Genomic DNA, 23201 nt, shown 5'->3' with positions numbered 1-23201 from the left:
AAAATTTTGAGTAGTCTACTTCCTCCGAATGATGAATCTTTTTTTGAAAAGAATAGTTTTAAATTCGGAAGGGATTTACTTGTCGATATATTATATATGCTATCCGATCTTTTAGGTCCCTACTCACCTCGATGGTTAGGCCGTGATGTCCCTTGAAGCATATATGCGATGGATAAACTCCTATAACCATGCTATATTTGCTTACTTAAACTTGAACTGAACAGAAAAAGTTTTTTTGTCACGAGGTAGAACTAGCAATTCTTTTTTATCTGGTAAAGAATCGACCATAGATCAATTCCCCTTTTTTTGGAAGTATTGAATACACCCATAAATCTGAGCTTCATGTTACTCGTCCCAATAGACATGTCAAACTAGGGGCATCCCAATCAGATTCAATGGGATGACAGTTTCTCAGTTCGAATCTGTAAAATGCTAATTTCGATCAAATCACACATCGCAGTATACTAGGCCCTCTAATTCCTTAAGTGGTTTATCTAAAAGATTCTTGATATAACTAGGAAGGCGTTTTAAATACCACACATGAGTTACTGGACAGGCGAGTTTTATGTATCCCATTTGATATCTTCGTACACGAGAATCAACAAACTCGACTCCACATTGTTCACAAAATTTTGGGTCTTCCTTTTCAGCTCCGATCACTCGATAATTTCCACAAGCACAAATTCCACCTTTTATAGGTCCAAATATTCTTTCACAAAACAATCCGTCTTTTTCTGGTTTATTGGTTTTGTAATGAAAAGTGTATGGTTTTGTCGCCGCTCCGGCTACCTCCCATTTAAGTGGAATTTTGTTAGCCCCAGCACCTCTTTGTTCAGGAGAAACTAGTCCAATTGAAGTTGTTGATGTTTATACTGGTCAATCATAGAATAGAAATTCTGATTCATTCAGATCAGATCAAGCTTCCTTCCTATTAATCTGAAAATTTTTCTCAGATACAAGAAAATGATTCAGTTCCAGAGCCAAAGATCGTAGTTCTCTAACAAGCAATCGAAAAGATTCTGGGGCATCCTCAGGAGTAACTATTGTTCCTCCAATAATCGTAGTACCAAGTACTTCCTGACGAGCTCTAATATGATCTGATTTATAAGTAAGCATCTCTTGTAAAATATGAGCAACGCCAAATCCTCTAAAGCCCAAACTTCCATTTCTCCCACTCGTTGGCCACCTTGTTTTGCACTTCCTCTAAGGGGTTGTTGTGTAACAAGTGAATAGTGACCACTGGAACGTCCATGTATTTTATCAGCAACTTGATGAATTAATTTCAAGATATAAGGCTTTCCTATTATAACAGGCTGCTCAAAAGGATCTCCCGTTCTTCCATCAAATATTCTACTTTTTCCCGGGCATTCGGGTTCAAATACCCATGGATTTTTGTTTGCTTACTTGCCTCATATAATTCTGAAAACACTAGTTTTCTTGAAGCCTCTTGCTCGTATCTCTCATCAAAAGGGGCTATTCTATAATGTCTATTTAAAAGATCTCCCGCTAAGCCGAGCGAACATTCAAATATCTGTCCAACATTCATTCGTGAGGGTACTCCTAAAGGGTTGAAGACCATATCAACCGGAGTTCCATCTTGTAAATAGGGCATGTCTTGTCTAGGCAAAATTTTAGAAATAATACCCTTATTCCCATGTCTTCCTGCTACTTTATCACCCACTTTGATTTCACGTTTCTGTGAAATATATACACGAATCATTTCTGGGTTATAACTGAACCCCTTTTTCTGGATCCATCTCACATCAATTACTCGACCCCTTCCACCTATAGGTAGTTTTAGAGAAGTCTCCTTTGCAGTGGAAACCTGAATACCAAGTATGGCCCGTAATAATCTATCCTCTGGTGCATACGACGATTCATTCGCTATCTGAGGCGTTAATTTACCTACTAAAATATCACCTGTTTCCACCCAAGATCCGAGCAGCACGATGCCATTTCTGTCTAAATTGCGGAGTAAATGAGCTTCTAAATGAGGTATTTCGTTAGTAATTCTTTCAGGGCCCTGACTTGTCATATGAGTTTGAATTTCATATTTTCGGATGTGAAAAGAAGTATAAATATCGCTATAGACCAAACGCTCACTTATAAGTACCGCATCTTCAAAATTGTAGCCTTCCCATGGCATATAAGCTACTAATACATTTTTTCCCAAAGCGAGTTCTCTCAACGGTAGCCGCCCTGTCGGCTAAAATTTGTCCCTTTAACATATTTACCCTGTTGAACCTGAGGTTTTTGGTGCATGCAAGTATTTTTGTTCGAACGTTCATAAATAACTAATGGAATAGTTAGAGTGTTTCCATTACCTGAGGAAACAGTTTGGTGAGTATCCGTAGAAATAACTTTACCTCATGTTCGGCTATAACTGAAACTCCTGAATCTAAAGCCGCTTGGCGTTCTAGTCCGGTTCCTACAATGCACTTCTCGGACCGAGAAAGCGGAACTGCTTGACGCTGCATATTAGAACTCATTAACGCCCTATTGGCATCATTATGCTCAATAAAAGGAATGAGAGAGGCTCCAATCGAAAAATATTGAAAGGGAAAAATGCTTCGAAGATGAACCTGTTCCCAGGCAATAGTCAGGAATTCTTGACGGTATCGAGCAGGAACAACCTGTTCTTCCTGAATACCTCGATTTAAGGCCAAAGAATTGCCTGCCGCTATCATATAATATTCATCTCTACTTGGTGATAAATAAACCATCCGTGCTTCTTTTTCTTTTGATCTCTCAGAGATTTCATAAAATGGAGTCTCTATGGATCCCCAATGACCAATCCTTACATGAATAGCTAAGGATCCAATAAGTCCAACATTAATTCCTTCGGAGGTGTCAATTGGGCAAATACGTCCATAGTGACTAGGGTGGATATCTCGCATCCGAAAACTTGCAGTTCGACCTGTCACCCCTCCAGGACCTAAATAACTCAATTTTCGACCATGAACAATTTGGGTTAATGGATTAGTTCGATCCAAAACTTGAGATAAAGGGTGTAGACCGAAAAATGATTCATAAGTGGTTGTTAATGAAGTTGAAGTTACCAAATTTTGAGGAGTTGGTATCAATTTATGCCTGATTGCTCCAGATATAGTTCCTCGAACCGCATTTTCTAAACGACCAAGAGCCAGTCCGAATTGATCCTGCAACAGATCTGCTACAGAACGAATACGTTTATTTTTCAAGTGATTCATATCGTCAAGTGTACCCATTCCAAATTTCATTCCAATCAAATGATCTGCAGCAGCCAATACATCTCGTGGTAACAAAAATGTATTGTTCTCAGGTATATCAAGATTTAATCTTTGGTTGATATTTCGCCGCCCAATTCTTCCTAATTCACATCTTTGTTGAAAAAATTTCTTTTGTAATTCCTTACACAAGGACTCAGAAAATACTGGATCCCCACCTACACAAGCAAATTGTTGATAAAACTCCAAAATAGCATTTTCTTTTGACCCGATCTTTTTTTTTTCCTTATCATTTAGGAAAGACAAGAAAATTTCAGGATAACAAACATTATCTAGAATTTCTCTTAGATTTAAACCCATAGCTGATAATAGAACGAGAATGGAGATTTTTTGTTTCTTTATAACGCTAAAAAAAGAAGAATGATTCGAGTTCTTTATTTCATTTTTTTTATATGTTTTATAGAAAACTAGCCCCCATTTTTTTTTTTTTTTAATTGAACAGTTTTCATCTATCTCGGGATACTCAGTATAAATTAAAAGAGAGCTAGAAAAATCTCTGGACCTTAAATTATGATTTATTTTTGATTGGTCAAAATTCAAAAGCGACGAAAATACGAAATAACTCGAAATTTGAGTTTAGTTGAATTTATATATTTATTTTTCTTATTTAGAAGTCTGTGTACAGACGTATTGGAGATTGATCTCCGTTGTCAAGCCCATATCTGTCTACAAATATATAGTCTCTAAATATAGAGATGCTACAATAGAACACACGATAGTGTGGTAGAAAGATTTATATTATATCATTTAGTTCTTTCTACCATACTATCTCCACTAGTGTCGATTCCAGTCCAATCATTCCATTTAAGACTTGGAGTTTAAATCCCTTTCTTTAATGACGGATAAGAAATCAAAGTCTCAGTTAACTTAATCATTTTGGCTCACTGTTTTCACGTAGATGATAAGTAAAAAAGCAGTAGGAACTAGAATGAACAGTGCAGTAGCAATAAATGCGAGAATATTTACTTCCATAATCTTATTGTTTTTTTCTTCGCAATAACTCGGGATCTAATCCCATAGAGGTAATAAATTTGACTGCTATAATCTAATTTGGATTAATTGTATCCTAATGATACTAAATGAAATCCGTGTATGAATAACAATATCTAATCTATCAAAGAGATTCATCATCGAGAATTGAATAGACTAGTATAACATAGGAAGATCTTTTATCCATACCAAGTAAAAAAAGGGATTCCTGATTCTCTAACGAATTCATTGAGTTTATGTTTTCACTCTTTCTTTTTTAGACTAGACTATAAAAAAGGTCCCCTTCATTTTTTTTTGTTAGATTTCTCCCATTAATTAGCTCATGAGATATCATATGACCGACCGGTATTCCATTGGCCATCCAAACAAACAGTAGAAGTGCAAGAAAAAAAGTCATTAATATAATACAATTAATATAATACTAATAACTTATTTAATAATAATAAACTACTAATTATAACTTAATATATATCATTTTTTTGTAGATGAAAAATTCTCTGTCAAGCTGATTTTGGTAAGATCATTAGGTATCATGCAATAAATACCATATATAGACTCCTTATATGTGTACTCCTATCCTACTAAAAATATTAATACTCTATAAAAATATTAATACTCTAATATATTTCATGGATTAAGAGCAATCGAAAACGTCATGTCAGACCTTTCCTTTAGAGTATCCATCAAACTAATAAATAGAGTGATACCACCAATTCAATTGTCCCAATCCACATAGATATGTCTCCTTGTTCTGAAATTGTTAATGGCTAGTAAGTATAAATTGTTCTATTTGTGTGATACTAAATCGAACATTAAAACAAAAAAAGAGAGAAAGATGCCTACCTAGAATTATATGTTGCTCCCCGTTTTATCCTTGTGCGTCGGTAACAATACAGACAGAAATTCAAAGATTTATCGGGTCGTCGGATCTTAGTTCGGGACTGACGGGGCTCGAACCCGCAGCTTCCGCCTTGACAGGGCGGTGCTCTGACCAATTGAACTACAATCCCAGCAGGCTGGACAGTATGTCTATTCTGTCTATTCTTAGGGTTTCCTAAGAACACTCTATTTGCTGTATTATAACATAAACACGAATGCTATAGGGATATCCAGCTAGACTAGATATAGCCTATACTATATCTAGTGATTCATATAGTAATCATAACACTGGTTAAATAGTAACCTGTAATAATTACTATTGCTTTAATATTTATTAGTTATTTTTAATATAATAATGATAAAAAAGAACACAAATTAGACTTTTATTTATTCTTACATACATATCAGGTATTTCTAGAAAAAGGTGATGTCATACTCAAAAGAAAGCGGAAAGGCAAACTTTTGGGCCGAGCTGGATTTGAACCAGCGTAGACAATTGCCAACGAATTTACAGTCCGTCCCCATTAACCACTCGGGCATCGAACACGGAAGAATCCATATCATATACATATATAATAGATAATTGATATGGATATGGGCTTCTCAATTATTACTAAGCCACGATGAACTTACTTTCCCAGTACCCTACCCCTAGGGGAATTCGAATCCCCGCTGCCTCCTTGAAAGAGAGATGTCCTGAACCGCTAGACGATAGGGGCATATCCGCCCGACCACCATCATACTATGATCATAATATGATCAGTTTTTTGGAATTGTCAATACAATAAATAGAATCTAAAAAAATGGAAAAATATACAAAAAGGACCTAGTAATTGTAAAAATGTAAGTACTGGTCTGATTATAAAGAGCTTTTCAACTTTGATGATTCCCGACCGACCCTCTAGGTAGGAGGTCATAAATGTGTCATCCGCTATGATCTATTTATTATACTCATATAATATAGTCATATATACTATATAATACAATAGTGTAGACTTATTTAATAGGTCAAATTTGAGATTTTATTATTTGAGAATTCTTTCCTTATATAATCTAATTAGGTTCGGTTCAATATTCATTATTTATTTAGTTAGACTAAATATAATAGGAAAAGATAATAGGAAAGTTCCCTACCTATTCTCTTTAATGAACTAGACGATATTAAATTAAGTTTATATTAAGCTAGCTAATAAGCTAGATAAGTTTAGTAAAAGTCATAATAAAAAAATGAATTATAAATTTCTTTTCTTTTAATTTAATATTAAACTCAATTATAATATTCAACTTTTAATTAATATAAAAGTCCTTACATGAATATAAAAATTCAGAATAGATAAATATTAAGTAAGATATATGTTTTTTCTATTAAAGAAATATGTCTTAAAATCATATGTATTAATATGTTTCTATAATATATTCTATTATTTATATATTAATATATTTATCTAATATTATAGAATTTAATTAATATATTAAATAAAAAAAAAAGAAAAAATATTCAAAAATATTAGTAGATTAACAAATAAAAAAAGTAGTATATCAAATTAGTTGAAGTAGTGATTGATCGAAGATCAAAAGTATAGAAATTTTAGTTATTGAATTTAATTTACCCTAATAGATTTCTTTAAATAAAATACGATTTGATCTCATACATCTCTGTAAGATTTGTATATGTAGGAATTAATTCAATATTGTTCTCATGATCCCTCAAAAGCAAAGACAATAGATCAAATACAATAGCTAAAGTAACATTGAAACAATTCACTTTAGTTTATTGGTAAGGTTTTGACGAACTTTCTGCTAGACTTGACTTAGGACTTCAACCCTTTAGTTTTAAATCTATATAATTTCTTGTTCCTGCATAAGTTCCTATACATCTATATGTAGATGTAATATATGGACATATATACCCGCGGTAGACTCATAATGGAAAATTGAGAATTTAGTGAGTTTTAAGCCCTTTTAACTCAGTGGTAGAGTAACGCCATGGTAAGGCGTAAGTCATCGGTTCAAATCCGATAAGGGGCTTTTTTTTTGACCCAAATTTGAATCTTCATTTTTTAGGGGAGAGTATAATAGATGGATCTTGTTGATATTTGTGAAAAAGATAACCATATTAGAAACATAAAACACCTTTTATCATGAATAGTTCTAGTTATGATTAAAACCTAGTTATAAAGTTGTTCACTATATTTTAGATAATAAAAAATCTTTAAACCTTTTAGGGGAGGAGGAGTCGATCCTCTATTGATCTAATAATTGTTACCAGACTTCCTTTGCTTTTTTAGATCTATTTTTCGTCCTAACCCTAGGACATTGCTATTCTAGATCTCTGATCTATTAGATATTAATCACCAAACCAAAGTCTTCCTAATCTCTACAGTCTCCCAATCAAAGCCATAGTTAAAGTAACAAAAAAAAATAAGTGGACCTGACACGTTGAATCATGACTATATTGGCTATTCTGATATTCAAATTCTATAGAGATGAAATTCTAAAAGCGGACTCTTTTTTTTTGACTTTTTTTTTTAACTTTAACCATCCAAGAATTTGTCGATATCTCCCGTTTTCATCTTCTTTTTACTGGATGCTCCATAGGAATAATTTGCTATTCCTTTTCCCCAAAAAGAAAACTTTATTTCACTAATAAATTTTTCAATCTCTTTCTTTGATTACAAAATAAGATATTTTTTTTGAGCCAAGTCAATAGAGAACAAATACAATAAGGGGGTTTTCATTTCTAGTTTACCTTTATTTAATATTGAGTTTAGTATTTCAAATTTAATTTAGATTTAGGAGAAAAAAAAACTACAATACGATATTTTTTGATCTAACGAGTAAAGGTAAAGTCAAAAGATACATATTCGAAGTTTCTTTTTTTCTTGGTTAGGCCCGCTAAAAAAGTACTCTGCATTCGAGTTAGAGGACAATTCGGGGTGCAGTTCAAAATTGTTGTTTTTAAGAAAAAAAAGTAATAGTAAAGACTAATCAAATCAAACTAACTGATGGATTTACCTAGGTCGGTTTGTAGTCTACTAATTTGTAGTCTACTATTAGTAGTCTACTAAAGGAAGAGTTTGTATCTTCGAAACCCATTCGAAGGGGTATTGGGCGATTCTTGGTATCGTCTATATAAAATCGAAATATGATATACCCTGGAAATAAAATGAGATGAGGTGTTCGAAAATGGTTGAAGTAGTTAAATAGGAGGATCACTATGACTATAGCCCTTGGTAGATTTACCAAAGAAGAAAATGATTTATTTGATATTATGGATGACTGGTTACGTAGGGACCGTTTCGTTTTTGTGGGTTGGTCCGGCCTATTGCTATTTCCTTGTGCCTATTTCGCCGTAGGCGGTTGGTTCACAGGTACAACTTTTGTCACTTCATGGTATACCCATGGATTGGCGAGTTCCTATTTGGAAGGTTGCAATTTTTTAACTGCTGCAGTTTCTACTCCTGCGAATAGTTTAGCTCACTCTTTATTGCTTCTGTGGGGACCAGAAGCTCAAGGAGATTTTACTCGTTGGTGTCAATTGGGTGGTCTGTGGACTTTTGTTGCTCTTCATGGGGCTTTTGGGCTAATAGGTTTCATGTTACGTCAATTTGAACTTGCTCGATCTGTTCAATTGCGACCTTATAACGCAATCGCTTTTTCCGGTCCAATTGCAGTTTTTGTTTCTGTATTCTTGATTTATCCACTGGGTCAGTCTGGTTGGTTCTTTGCACCTAGTTTTGGTGTAGCAGCAATCTTTAGATTCATCCTTTTCTTCCAAGGGTTTCATAATTGGACGTTGAATCCATTTCATATGATGGGAGTTGCTGGAGTATTAGGCGCTGCTTTGCTATGCGCTATTCATGGTGCTACTGTAGAAAATACTTTATTCGAAGACGGTGACGGTGCAAATACATTCCGTGCTTTTAACCCAACTCAGGCTGAAGAGACTTATTCAATGGTAACTGCTAACCGCTTCTGGTCCCAAATCTTTGGGGTTGCTTTTTCCAACAAACGTTGGTTACATTTCTTTATGTTATTTGTACCAGTAACTGGTTTATGGATGAGTGCTCTTGGAGTAGTCGGTCTGGCTCTGAACCTACGTGCCTATGACTTCGTTTCCCAAGAAATCCGTGCAGCAGAAGATCCTGAATTTGAGACTTTCTACACCAAAAATATTCTATTAAATGAAGGTATTCGTGCTTGGATGGCGGCTCAGGATCAGCCTCATGAAAATCTTATATGCCCTGAGGAGGTTCTACCACGTGGAAACGCTCTTTAATGGAACTTTAGCTTTAGCAGGTCGTGACCAAGAAACCACCGGTTTTGCTTGGTGGGCCGGTAATGCCAGACTTATCAATTTGTCCGGTAAACTACTTGGAGCTCACGTAGCCCATGCCGGATTAATTGTATTTTGGGCCGGAGCAATGAACCTATTTGAAGTGGCTCATTTCGTACCGGAAAAGCCGATGTATGAACAAGGATTGATTTTACTTCCCCATCTAGCTACTTTAGGTTGGGGGGTAGGTCCGGGAGGAGAAGTTATAGATACTTTTCCATACTTTGTGTCTGGAGTACTTCACTTAATTTCCTCTGCAGTCTTAGGCTTTGGCGGCATTTATCATGCGCTTCTGGGACCTGAAACTCTTGAAGAATCTTTTCCATTCTTTGGTTATGTATGGAAAGATAGAAATAAAATGACCACAATTTTAGGTATTCACTTAATTTTGTTAGGTCTAGGTGCTTTTCTTTTAGTATTCAAAGCTGTTTATTTTGGTGGTGTATATGATACCTGGGCTCCAGGAGGGGGAGATGTACGTAAACTTCCAACTTGACCCTTAGCCCAAGTGTTATATTTGGTTATTTACTAAAATCTCCTTTTGGAGGAGAAGGTTGGATTGTTAGTGTGGACGATTTAGAAGATATAATTGGCGGACATGTATGGTTAGGTTTCACTTGTATACTTGGTGGAATTTGGCATATCTTAACCAAGCCTTTTGCGTGGGCTCGCCGCGCATTTGTCTGGTCTGGAGAGGCTTACTTGTCTTATAGTTTAGCTGCTTTATCTGTATTTGGTTTTATAGCTTGTTGTTTTGTCTGGTTCAATAATACTGCTTACCCTAGTGAATTTTATGGTCCAACCGGACCAGAAGCTTCTCAAGCTCAAGCTTTTACTTTTCTAGTTAGAGACCAACGCCTTGGGGCTAATGTGGGCTCCGCTCAAGGACCTACTGGTTTAGGTAAATATCTAATGCGTTCCCCAACTGGAGAGATCATTTTTGGAGGGGAAACCATGCGTTTTTGGGATCTACGAGCTCCTTGGTTAGAACCTCTAAGAGGTCCAAATGGGTTGGACTTGAGCAGGCTGAAAAAAGACATACAACCTTGGCAAGAACGCCGTTCAGCGGAATATATGACTCACGCTCCTCTAGGTTCTTTAAATTCCGTGGGTGGCGTAGCTACCGAAATCAATGCAGTCAATTATGTATCTCCTAGAAGTTGGTTAGCTACTTCTCATTTTGTTCTAGGCTTCTTCTTTTTTGTGGGTCATTTGTGGCATGCGGGAAGAGCCCGTGCAGCTGCAGCAGGATTTGAAAAGGGAATCGATCGTGAATTGGAACCTGTTCTATTCATGACCCCTCTTAATTAATTGAATTGATATTTTTTGATTTATATATCTTTTTTTGTTCTGGCTCGGCTAGACGTAGGATAGCCGAGCCAGAACAATTTATAACAGTATATTAGGCCAATAAAAAAAGATTCAACAAGAAAAAGGAGAGAGAGGGATTCGAACCCTCGATAGTTCTTTAGAACTATACCGGTTTTCAAGACCGGAGCTATCAACCACTCGGCCATCTCTCCAAAAGACAATTTCTATTTTATTTCTACAAATAGAACATGGCCATATGAATTGATACACTACCCTGTTAAAGTGACATTCTAGATAGGGTCTATATATGTATTCATTTGTATGTATCTATGTGTATATTGATAGGTATATACAGGATCTAGTATATCTATTTGTTAGTTAAATATATAGTAAACTAAATCAAATACTAAATAAAGTGGTAATAACTTTTAATGAATGAATTGATTCATGGTTAAATCCCGCCATGATGCATTTTCTCAAAATTTTAACTAAATAAGGGATCAAATGGTATAGTTTATTTGTTGGTAGCTTGGAGGATTACAAGCATGACTATTGCTTTCCAATTGGCTGTTTTTGCATTAATTGCGACTTCATCAGTCTTACTGATTAGTGTACCTGTTGTATTTGCTTCTTCTGATGGTTGGTCAAGTAACAAAAATATTGTATTTTCTGCTACTTCATTATGGATTGGATTAGTTTTTTTGGTAGCTATCCTCAATTCTCTCATCTCTTGAACTTTTTCTCCGGCATTTCTTCCATCCAAAACACAGCTACTTCTAATAAAATTCTTCTTTTGAGATAGATTTGAATTAAAGTTTGAAAACAAAAAGAAAGATATTTCTTTTGTTTTATTTTCAATCATATCGTTGATATCATTTTTTGATTACTTATTTTATCGTATCTATCGGTTTTTTGGAATCGGAATCTTCCTGAAAGAAGAAGAAGAAATAGTATCAGGTCCTGCACAAATATGATCCAAACGCATATATGATATATCATATATGTCATATATGTGTGGACATATGTGTGCGTATCAAAAAAGCGGATATGGTTTAATGGTAAAATTTCTCCTTGCCAAGGAGAAGTCGCGGGTTCGATTCCCGCTATCCGCCCATGGGGAAGTCATTTACTATGATTACTAATTTAGTCTAGTTTACTACTAGAGTGTCGTCGTTAGATGATTCTGTTTCTTTATCTACCCGCCAATCGAAAAACAAAACCTACCATCCAAAAACAAAAAGCTTATTAAGAACTAGATACTAGAATAATACCACACCTAAAATAAGAAAATAGTGAGATTATCTAGATATGTATATTTCTTTTATCTATTTTGATTTGATCAAAAAACAATGTTGCGGAGACAGGATTTGAACCCGTGACCTCAAGGTTATGAGCCTTGCGAGCTACCAAACTGCTCTACTCCGCGTTGAAGAACTAAGTGGACAAAAAGAATATACGCCCCTTTACCATATCTATATAATTAGAATAGTCCATTTATACAGAATGGTAAAGAGGGGCCACTCCATGATCATGGATCATAGAGATTTATAAAAACAAAAGTGAACGGTATTTTTATCCTTACCAACTAGACCTTGTAGCGCCCGGTAACAAACATGTATTAACCATTTCTCGAAGTATGTGTCCGGATAGTCCAAAGTGTCGATAGTTACCCCTTAGAGGATCTGATTCTGGGTAAGTCGTAGAATTTTGGGAATTTCCAATTTGTTTTGGCTCATTCTCTCTAGTTTAGGCTTCTCTCAAGTTACGTGCTTACATATTTGGTTCAATTTTGTGACCCTCTCAGTTGTGGGTTTAGCAAGAAATTGTGATTTTGAGAACTTTCTCATGACAAAATCCTGATTGAAATTTTGAGAACAAGCGATATTATTGGCCAGAATGTGACATCTAAGATTCAGATGTTTGTTTTCTTGTACACATATGATTATATCCAGATCATACATCGAATGTCAACCGTCTGGGCACCTTATCTGTAGACCAACATTCCATTGTCCAAGAATTTTTGGAATGTCTAGCATGGTATTAAAAAAATGCGTTTATACAGTGCTCTAGTTAAGTCCCAACAAAATACGAAAGATATATTTTTCAGCCTCAGAGAGTCCTGGACTTATTTTGAAGGAAACACAGTAAAAAGTGGGAGAATAAGAATTTAGGGGATACAAGCATAGATAAGTGTTTCTATTATTTCTTGCTGTGGATTGAAGCTTCTTCTTGAATCACCAACATCGCAAAGGGGTTTTATCAAAGTAGTGTTCTCTAAGTAGCCCATCTTTGAGAATGTGATTGCATATTTGAAAATCTAGAAGGCCCTTGTTATGCCTTTTACCTCTTGACTCCAAGGTAAGGTCAATGATGGATTTGTTTGGGAAGGCAATTGCATGAAAGATGATAGGCTTTGGCCTGCTACCTTAGTGGGCTGGTCCAAGGCAGAGTTCGGTAGATGTTATCTGCCAAAGATCTTGTTTGAAGTTTGGATTGGGCAAGTTAATTTAACTGGCTAACTCTACAATTAGTAGGTTAAGTTGGCTAAGCCAAGATTGGTTTAGTTAATTCTTTGATTGATTTGGCCTAGTCAATTTGATATGCCCATACATGATGCCACTATAATTTTTAATTTTTTTCATTAAGCCAACTCTCCAATGAAATAAAATTGTGTAGTATCTGCAGGGGTTTGGCAATTGACCTGGATCAGCCAATTTTAACTGGCAATTGCCCATAAATAAAATTGAAGAGCTTGAACAATGACCTGATCTGCTGAATCATCTATCGAATCAGCAGATTGATGATGCATCAACTAGGTTGACTCAACCAAGATGGAAGGTAAAATTCAGAACCAAATTTTGTTTAGACTAAATTTAGTTGGGCCATTTAGTTGATCTGACTTGACCTTCTGATGCCAGTCAAGATTATTTCTAACTCAAAAAAGGGAGGGATGGGTGAAACTTGCTGAGGATCTTAACTTAAAGAAGCCTAAAATATGTATCCAACCAAGCTCAAGAATCTACCAAGAGTATAGGGATGAGAGTAAACAAAATCCACACTGATTTAGAGGGAACAACCTTCTTGAATAGGATTATAAATGTTCACAATAGAGGTCCAATGTCAAGTACAAAATGGAGAGAAGGGAACACGTTTACCAAATGGACAAACAAAAAAGAAGACACACTTGGTGTCACCTCCTCATAATAGTCTCTTTGCCAGATGCTATGTTGTCCCCAACTCCTCTCCAGCTTTCCAATTAGTTAAGCTTAAACCCTCTACGGTTGCTCACAAGATGCTCTCAAGAATTCCTTTCAGAACACTAGAATTCTCTCATAATTCTCTTCGTAAGGTGAGGCAGACACTCCCTTTTATAGAGCTCCTTGGAAGCTTCTAGAAACCTCTGTTTATAGAGGATTTTGACAATTTTCTAAAACACCTAGAAAGGCCCACAAACTTTAAGAAGGATCTATGAGCTTATAGAATAGTCTAGAGGATTCCATGACATTTTAAAAGCATCTAGAATGCTCGAGAAGAATCTTGAAGGTTCTAGAGGTATCTAGAAGAGTTTAGGAAATTCAGAGGCTTCTAGAACATGATAATTTAACAGGTCAATCCTCACAAAAATAGTGAACATCCTTGATTCAGTACAGATGATAATGCCCATTTGAAAAAGACGCAGATGAATGCTGTTTAGAGTGAAGGGGATTCCAAGAGAGATTTTTGGCCAAGGTCATTGGGTTGCATGCTCGATATGTATGGGGATTAAGAACACCTTTAATAGACACAGAGCCTTCTTCATTTATGCAACACGAGGACTTGGAACAAAAACCTTCATCTATGCAACACAGAGATTAAGATCAGCTATAAAGGATATGAATCCCTCTTTATTTATGCTACCTGGCTATGCTTTTAACGAAATAATATAATTGACTAGAGTAAAATGTCAAATGAAAAGATTAAAAACATATATTAAAATCCTCATGGTTTATAGAAGGCTTATGTGCACATATGGGTGTTGGAATTGGCCTATTTCATTAATGTTTTTTATGTGGCAACATTGAGCTTCAATACTTGTTATGAAACTATTTCTTTTCTTCCAAACTTCTTGCACCTCTTTCCTTTTGTTTCTTAAAATTGAACATGTTTTAAATCATTTTTTTTCAAAATTCCCATCAAAGTATTGGTTAGAAGTATAGTCTCACTCATATAATGAGTATGTTAAATTCTGTAACCATTAGTCTTCAAGATAATAAAGACAAATTGTGAATACTGTTTGAGGAAAGAGTTAATGAATTGATCTATATGAGTCCCAAAAGTTTATTACATCTAAGTGTCATTCAGGTTGATTTGTGTAATGGTTGTGTAAGTAATCATTAGATGTAAGACACTTAAGACATACTGTTTATGGATAAATGTGTTTGGACTATGACCTACAATTTTTTAATTATGAAATTACAAATTTTCTTAGCTCAAGTGTAGCAAATATTTTTAAAAGCTGATTGTGTAGTAAATATGCGATCTTCCACCCTTAGTAATAGATGAGCGAGCTCAAGGAAGATGATGTGATAAAGTTCTTGAGCAAGGTAGTATATATTAATAAGAGTTCTCCAATGATTTGTCAATGCAATAGGGCTTGAGTGTTTACTGTTCCCTATGCCATCCTAGGAGTGTCAAGAAGATGGCGAACATCTTAGAAGCTTCTCGAGTATACTGTATAGATTGGCACCCCACTTGTTGGCAACTTAACCTATCGACTGTGTTAAACAATCCTTGATTCATTAATTTATAAGGTTGATCAGCAAATACTATGAAGCTATTGGAGTTATTCACTTGCCTGATACATTGGCCTAAAGGGCTCCACACAAATAGTTTTTATGAACAATGCCCATTGAGTGACAATAATAGAAAACCTAAATGAAGTTCTGCCATGCAAAAGTTCTTTCGGTGCACATCATCCTTTTCCCTTCTCTCTACCTTTCCTTGTGATGCAATCAGAAAGGCAAGATGATGATAATGATAATTGGGATAATTAAGATGAAGATAAAGAGATTCGATGTGCAAAGGATCGTGTGCATATGTCAAGAGGTCAAACACTTAAACATCTTCACATGACTTAATCGCGGAATAAATAATCATGGACTTAATCCGTACAGAGGTAAGGTGATCGTCAGCTTTTGATTTAATGTTTAAAGTTCAACTGCACTTTATTTTATTTTCAAGCAAATAATGACGTCCAAATCCAACAGTATTAAAATTTAAACCATTATTTATCACTCAAAATTACTTTTCAAAATACCAAGTTTTCCTAGCTCAATACCTAGGAAAATAGTCACATTTAAAATATTTCATGCATTTTTTGGGGTGCTAGTGTATATGATGCTAAACTAAAAGAACATACTTGGTCAGGCAGTTAAATTTATTATGAAATCAAGAATTTTAGAAACTTTGGTAGAAAAGCAAAGTGCACTCTGCTACTTAAATATATTATCTTGCTATATACATTTAAAATTGGTTGTAAACCAAGAGTTTACCATTAGATAATCTGATTTCCCAAAACTGATATGTTTCCCCATATCAATGGCTTAGTAAAATGAAATCCAAATAAGATGGGGCATTTTTCATATTGTGATATCGGCTTCAATGCTTGATAAAGTAACAAGGTCTGAATTTGATAAATTATTTTGGTTTCAACTTTTCCATAACATGCTCTCACACACTGTAGTGTGTTCACATGGTTTGAGCATTTTTATTCTATTTACAAGCAATACACAATACGAAAGTAGAATTATTTTTCAGGAAATAGGGAAAAGGCTCTGATCTTAATTGGACAACAACAAATCATCAAGTTCATCAGGCATGACGCTGATGCGGACAATAATCATAGTGAGACTTATCTGATGCCATCATAACAAAACATATTGAAGAGGGAAGTATAAGAAGAGGTACTGAGGACAAAATAGAATCCTCATTATTGATATTTATTGAAATGTCTATATTTATAGACAATGATAGATATGAACATCAGCTCTAAAAGTATGGCGCACATTTATACTCATGTCTTGATATGGGTTCTATGATGAACACAAGAGATACCATGCCACCATACATGGAAGTAATCAATCTATAATTGGAACTTTCTGTTTAGTAGTGCCATCTTGATTAGTAGTACTCTTTCATGACTCGACAACGGTGATAAAGATCAAGAATCATAAGTAGACAAAAAAATATAAGAACACCATGAAGATTGAAAGAGAGAAGGAATGTGACATAGAATTATATGTTGAATACCAATTTAAAAATTAGAATTGGTGGTCTATTTATGTTATTACATCTTGATATTTTACTGTTGGGACTTCATTATTGTCTGAACTCAATCTGTCATATTTAAGAGGTGCATATGTGTTTCCTTTATATTCATTTGAAACTTTCACTTTATATTACTTGACTGGTTATGACGTGTTGAAATTCATTTATCAATTATGTTGTTTGCAATTCGTTGATTTCATGTGGTCTTGAATAAATTATTTGACCCACCTAGTGGCCTGGTCAGAATAATGGTGGCATGAACAACTTATGTGGGTTTATACACCTTATTCAATCATATTAGTCCTGAACAAGGAATCAAGACTTCTTCAAGATATCATACTTGTGACTGCATGAGGTTGACTAGGTAATGATCCACATGAACCTCCGCTTGGTCATGGGATAGATAAGTACATTTGATTCTGATCAGCACTGTAGACAAAGGTTAATTGAAAATCTTTTGATGCAACCTGCAACCAAGAAAAATATGGGTCTACATTGATGTGTTTAGTTTTGGCATGGAGGATCAAATTGGCTGTTAAGTACATTTGTGGAAGATCCAATGGTAGAGGACTGAAATGGGATCCACACACATCCCAAGTTCATCCACAAAAGATAATATATAAATTTGAGTGTGCCATTGAGTAAGAACTTGTATTAAGCATCTATAATCGAATGATCCACCTTTGTTGTTTCTTTGAGGTTCATGATATAAGGTTATTTTTGAGACAGATTCAAAACCGACTGGTAGGTCATTTGTCTTGGCCTAGCCTGCTGAAATTGCATCAGTATATGTATTCACATGATGTTAGAGTGGTTGATACTAAATATTGGATTAATATCATTGACTTAAACCATGTATTTGCATTAAAATGATAATTATGTATGTTAACATAGGTTTAATATATTAAGTTGCATTAAAGAACGATATTATTTTTCTTTATTTTTTGTTTATTTAGAATTTTCAGTCATTAGGTTCTTAATGAAATGGAAACTCTCCGTCAGAATATTTTTTTATGGATTTATTTAATGTCTTTTTATGAAATTATTTTGGTTTTTTAACTTGAATTAATATCTCTTTGATGTGTGTTACAGTTGCACTCGCTTTCTTGTTGGCCAATGATGGGCCATCCCAATCATCTTGGAATTACATCATAATTGGATAATTATTTTTTTGAGTTCATTCTTTTTCCTGGTTGAAAAACATACATGTACGTGAATGAATGATTTAATTATGGGTATCTCTAAAAAATTACCTTACGTTCTTATTGTAGTCTTAATATTTTTTTTATATCATCATCCTTTAGATTCATATCCAACAGGGTCAGAATAATTTTGATGATCTTATAACCTTCTGTTCTCCTCAACTATTTTATTCACTATTTCTACCAAAATCTATATATCATATTTCATTGACATTAAAATTCATATCCATACATCATATTTCCTATGGCTTGATCCCTAACTCAATCTATACATGTTGTTTATAAATTAACATGATCTTATTAATATCAAATGAGTGTAGTTTAACGAATGTTATATTTTACTCCTTGAATGGACTTATCAATTTAGACTGAGTCTTTTGAAGATGGAATATACATTTCTAGACAAGCTCAATAGAAAAAATTATGCAATGCCTGGCTGAGTCAATGTATCATATTCCAACGCTCACACATAACTTTTATTGAGTATTGGGTAGTCAACTTCACCTGTATAGGTCATGATTAAAAGAAGGATTTCCATTTTTGAAGTATGACAACTATCTATAGAAACTATATATGTAATACCTTAAAATCCAGGGATTACAGGGTTGATGAGGAAAACAAAAGGAAGGCGAAGTGGTAAGATGAAAAAAAAAGAGTAAGAATTAAAATTTTCTGACCACTTTTTGATAGTATTGTTATTTAGTATTTTTGGAATTTATTTTTTTACTTTTAACTTTTAATCCTGACATGTGTATATATTTCTTTTAGGTCAAAATAGTGAGGTGACCTCTAAGGTAGGCTATGTTGGATGTGGTGTAGCTATCAAATCGAGCAAATGGAAGCTAGGAAACAACATCTAAGCAGAAGTTGTGATTTTAAAAGATGCACTTAATATTTTTTATTCCTTTTACACAAACTCCATCCCATGTTCTGAAAAGATCCTTCTTCCTGGTAAAAAAATACGCTGGATTAGAACACTCATGTCACAAATAGGAAAGAACTCCTTTACAAGTCTTAAAAGCTGTTGATATTTTGCAGACTTAACTTCACACCAATCTTTGCGGGGGTCAGCACACAAAACAATTTAGGACCAGCGCATATCAACCTCTTTAAATGGTAATAAAAATGAAACTATGTTGCAGTTGAGGATGAATGCATAATTTAAATTTGGGAGATAGAAGAAATACTATATTCTCATTAATCAACTACCTCAAAGGTAGATTTGAACATTTTATGTTCTATCCTCACTTAGCGTGAAGGACTGAATTTAATTGGATCAGACTGAGAAGGCTGCTCGTGATTAATCAACCAATTTTACAAATTACTTGGATTGGATTAATCTGAATGATGAACTAATGTGATGTTCACGGGTTTTATGACTCCCCAATGACAATCAGTTAGAACACACATAGTACATGGATATTAAAACATTGGTGTCAAAAAATCAGGAATGACAAAAATTGGTATTAGAAAGCCCTAAAATGAATCAATGTAGTGTATCCAAGCATGCATTACATAGCCTTTTGTTTCATTTTATTGTCGAAAAAATTGGCCAAATCCATGGTGAGTGGACAAGTTGACTCAGTTAATATGCCAGATTGAAAATCTTATCAAATTTCCACAAATTAAACTTTGGTTTGATCAATTGGTCTTCCTGAAAGTGTGTACTGATCTGATAATGATCACATCTAACCCTATACTAAAGTAGTAAGTATGAACCATGCTTGATCTCAAAATTTTTTTATCAATACGAAGCTCTAATATCATGGATACATGAGGATATCATTAAAAATGATAAACTATAATGAGGGTTAATTCATGTCCTTTAAGGTTTTTGATTTATACAAAAACATTTATACTTTTCCCCATAAGCACACAAAGGGTAAGTATCGAGTCCACATGAACAAGTATTGAATAGGTGAGTTGTAGATTTACTTTTTATTTTGGAATTTATATGTTTTTATAGGAAATAAATCAATTCAAAATTATTATATGAAAGATGTTAAAATCAATTCAAAATTATTATATAATGATGAAAATTATTATTATTCAACCTAATTTTACTACTTAACCAGTGTTTTGGAAGTGTTGAGTGATGTGGGAGACGAAGTAAACATGTTCTGATGTAACACGACGTGCCAGGATCGAACTGCTTGTGTTACAACACAAGGAGAGGAGGGCTGAACAGCAGAGCGGCAACATAGGGCGACCGTGTCGGTAATGATGACGGGATGAGCCTTGGCTATGGCTCGCTATAGGCAACAAAGACAAGCGTCGATGGTGCAGAGCGGCGGCTGTATATCCTGCGGCGACATGTACTTCGCGGCGGTGAAATAGCGACGGCATGTCATCCGGCAATTGTCTCCCTTGAAGCTTCTCTAGGAGACCGTAGCGTCGGGCATAGGATGGCGTAAAGGCGCAGCGGCATAGGGCGGCTGCATCTAGGTACTATTGAACGTTGGTGACGACGATGTCTGGCGTCGTTTCTAGGGTTGTAAGCTAACTACTGGCGGACGGAGGTAGGCAATGGCAGCGACGGTGGCGGCGATTCATCCTGTGGCGACATGTACTTTGCGGCGGTGAAGTGGCGGCGGTGGGTCATCCAACGATTGCAATCCTCCAAAGTACTATAGGGAATACTAGGCGCGCGTGTGGCGCCAGTAAACACGACAATGGGCTCGGAGGCGAGCACGGGGGCGAGGACGGTGACGACACAGCTAGGCGTGGTGACAGGCTTGGTGGTGAGCACAGTATTGAGGACGATGGCACGATGGGTTTGGAGGCGAGCACAGTGACGAGGATGGCGGTGCAACACTGACGAGCGGCGGTGCAGGGTTGCGCCACAGTGGCGGGAGGTACTGTAGACGCAAGCGCCCTGCAGAGTCCACGACCGGTTCTTCCGCGAAGCGGGAGGAGGGATCCGGGGATCGGGAGCGTCGCGGGAGAGTTGGCCCCCCAGAACCGTTCTGGCATGAGTTGAAGGCTCGAACAGCGCGGCACACCCAGCTCACAGTAGGGGATGACCTTCCACGGTAGAACACGTCCGGCGACGCCGGATCAGTATCCGGCGGTGGGCAGGCCTTCGGCGGGCGAAACCGACGGGGAGCGAGGCTCGTCCACGTCGCGGAGAAGGCAGTTCACCGACGTTGCCCAGGGAGAAGGGGGAGCGGCGCCCTGAGTGGGGAAAAGAGGGGAGACGGTCCGCGGTCGTGGCCTCGGGGCGCCGCGGAACCGGACTCGAGCAACCCGCGGTCGCACGTAGGCCGCGCGCGCTCTGCGCGGCGGCGCGCGGGCGGGCTCGAGGAGCGCGGTTGGTGGCCAGGGGTCGTCCCTTGGGCTCTCCTGGCTTCTCAGCCGCGCTTTCTCCCTCCCACCGTCTTCCTCCTTGGCTTCCTACTTCTCCTTGCCTGCAGAGTCACTGGGCGTAACCCTAACCTTTCTCCTGGAGCGATCTTGCAAAGTTTCAAACCCAACGCGGGGATAATTTTCTTTCAAAACAACGACTAAGTTCTTAAGGGCAACCCAGCTTCCGTTATATTAGGGGGGAAGTAGGTTGGCCCATTAAGCACAAAACAAGATATAAAATGAGAAAATCTAAAGCAACTAAACCTAGGACTTCTAGGAGATGAAAACGACTCGGAAAACCAAGGAGCGATAACGGGGGGGGGAAGATCCTTATAGGATGAGCCTCCCTCCCTTACACTAGACTGTGATGAGTCAGGAAAATGACGAACAACGAAAACTAAAACAAACGACGAGTAAGCAAAATACATAAAGATACGAAACGGCGTCCATTACCCGGAATACCTGAATCCGGGCGTGCGCACCGACGCCCTGGCTTGCCGGGCGGGCTGAATGCGGGCGGCCGGAGCTGTCAATGGCGGTGGCGACGTCTCTGAAGATGAGTTCGGTGCTGGAGCAGGTGCTGTCGGGGTTGACGGTGACGACTCCGACGACGTGTTCGGGGCTGCGCCATCACAAAGTTACTTCACTAATTGCAACTAAGAATAAAATCCCATAGTGACTTATTTAAAAGGATGGGAGGGGGGGGGTCAATTTATAAATCTTAGACCAGGAGTGGATGGACTAGTGTTTGTCCAACTGATATCCGGTATTGGACAACCGATATCCGACATCCACAAAAAAACTAGGACGGTGTCTGATATCGGATTTCCGATATCGGACAATATCCGTCGGTCAAGTGTAGACGGATATTGAGGATGGAAATCGGAGGGGTAACGACGATCTGGATATCAGATACTGGATATCTGATTTTGATATCTGGAGATCGGAACCGGTATCCTGATTCTGATATCTGGTATTGGCTTAAAAAAACTATGCTATCCATCTCTTTCAATGATTTATTCATATCCAACGACTTACGTTTTAATATATAATCTACCTCGATTAATATATACAGTGTAATATTTTCATTTTCTTCCATATGGGATAACAGGATTCGCAGTTCACATTAAAATTCGAATCTTGTTATCCCTTATGGAAGATATTCGAAATCGTGCGCTATATATATTTAACAAGGTATAATAATTATTAAATGAAATAACAATATTTGAAAAAAATTTATTACATTGTAAGCCAGTAATATATATAATATTTATGATATTAGTACTTCGTTTAATAAATACAGCCCGAAATTTCTTTTTTCTACCATATGGGATAAAATATTCAGAGTTTGTTAAACTCGGAATCCTGCTGTTATCCCATGTGGAAGAAAAAACAAAGTTCAACTTGTATATATTAAATGTGCCACTAATTAAATTAAAAAGCTCCAAATACCCTCTTCCGCAAGTAGATTCGTCAACCGCTCATTACTAATGAATAAAATATATTTTAAAAAAACTCCTCTAAGTTGGATATCAGAATCCGATATCCAATACCGATGTCTGATAT

General features: G+C 36.4%; 1 protein-coding gene, 1 long non-coding RNA gene and 5 other non-coding genes across 7 annotated transcripts in view; 3 read left to right on the top strand and 4 right to left on the bottom strand.

Moving 5' to 3' along the window:
* The window catches only part of LOC144700831 (eukaryotic translation initiation factor SUI1 family protein), a 31795-nt gene extending 19171 nt beyond the window's left edge, over positions 1-12624 (top strand). The window contains exon 12 of the transcript XR_013580876.1: positions 12458-12624. The gene's annotated coding sequence lies outside the window, so the exon portion shown is untranslated. The remainder of the gene's footprint in view (positions 1-12457) is intronic.
* Positions 5193-5266, bottom strand: TRNAD-GUC (transfer RNA aspartic acid (anticodon GUC)). The gene has a single exon. It is a non-coding gene; the product is annotated as a tRNA-Asp (tRNA).
* TRNAT-GGU (transfer RNA threonine (anticodon GGU)) lies at positions 7092-7163 on the top strand. Its single transcript has one exon. It is a non-coding gene; the product is annotated as a tRNA-Thr (tRNA).
* Positions 10906-10994, bottom strand: TRNAS-UGA (transfer RNA serine (anticodon UGA)). Its single transcript has one exon. It is a non-coding gene; the product is annotated as a tRNA-Ser (tRNA).
* Positions 11824-11894, top strand: TRNAG-GCC (transfer RNA glycine (anticodon GCC)). Its single transcript has one exon. It is a non-coding gene; the product is annotated as a tRNA-Gly (tRNA).
* On the bottom strand, positions 12135-12208 carry TRNAM-CAU (transfer RNA methionine (anticodon CAU)). Its single transcript has one exon. It is a non-coding gene; the product is annotated as a tRNA-Met (tRNA).
* Positions 12625-22140: 9516 nt separating the features above from the next.
* LOC144701494 (uncharacterized) overlaps positions 22141-23201 on the bottom strand; it is a 5339-nt gene continuing 4278 nt past the window's right edge. Inside the window, exon 3 of the long non-coding RNA XR_013581010.1 lies at positions 22141-22257. This is a non-coding gene — a long non-coding RNA (uncharacterized LOC144701494). The remainder of the gene's footprint in view (positions 22258-23201) is intronic.

This window comes from Wolffia australiana, chromosome 3, assembly GCF_029677425.1.
Source record: "Wolffia australiana isolate 7733 chromosome 3, ASM2967742v1".
NCBI classification, from domain to species: Eukaryota; Viridiplantae; Streptophyta; class Magnoliopsida; order Alismatales; family Araceae; genus Wolffia; species Wolffia australiana.
The sequence above is the reverse complement of the archived record's forward strand: the minus strand, read 5'-3'. Positions and strand labels throughout refer to the sequence as shown.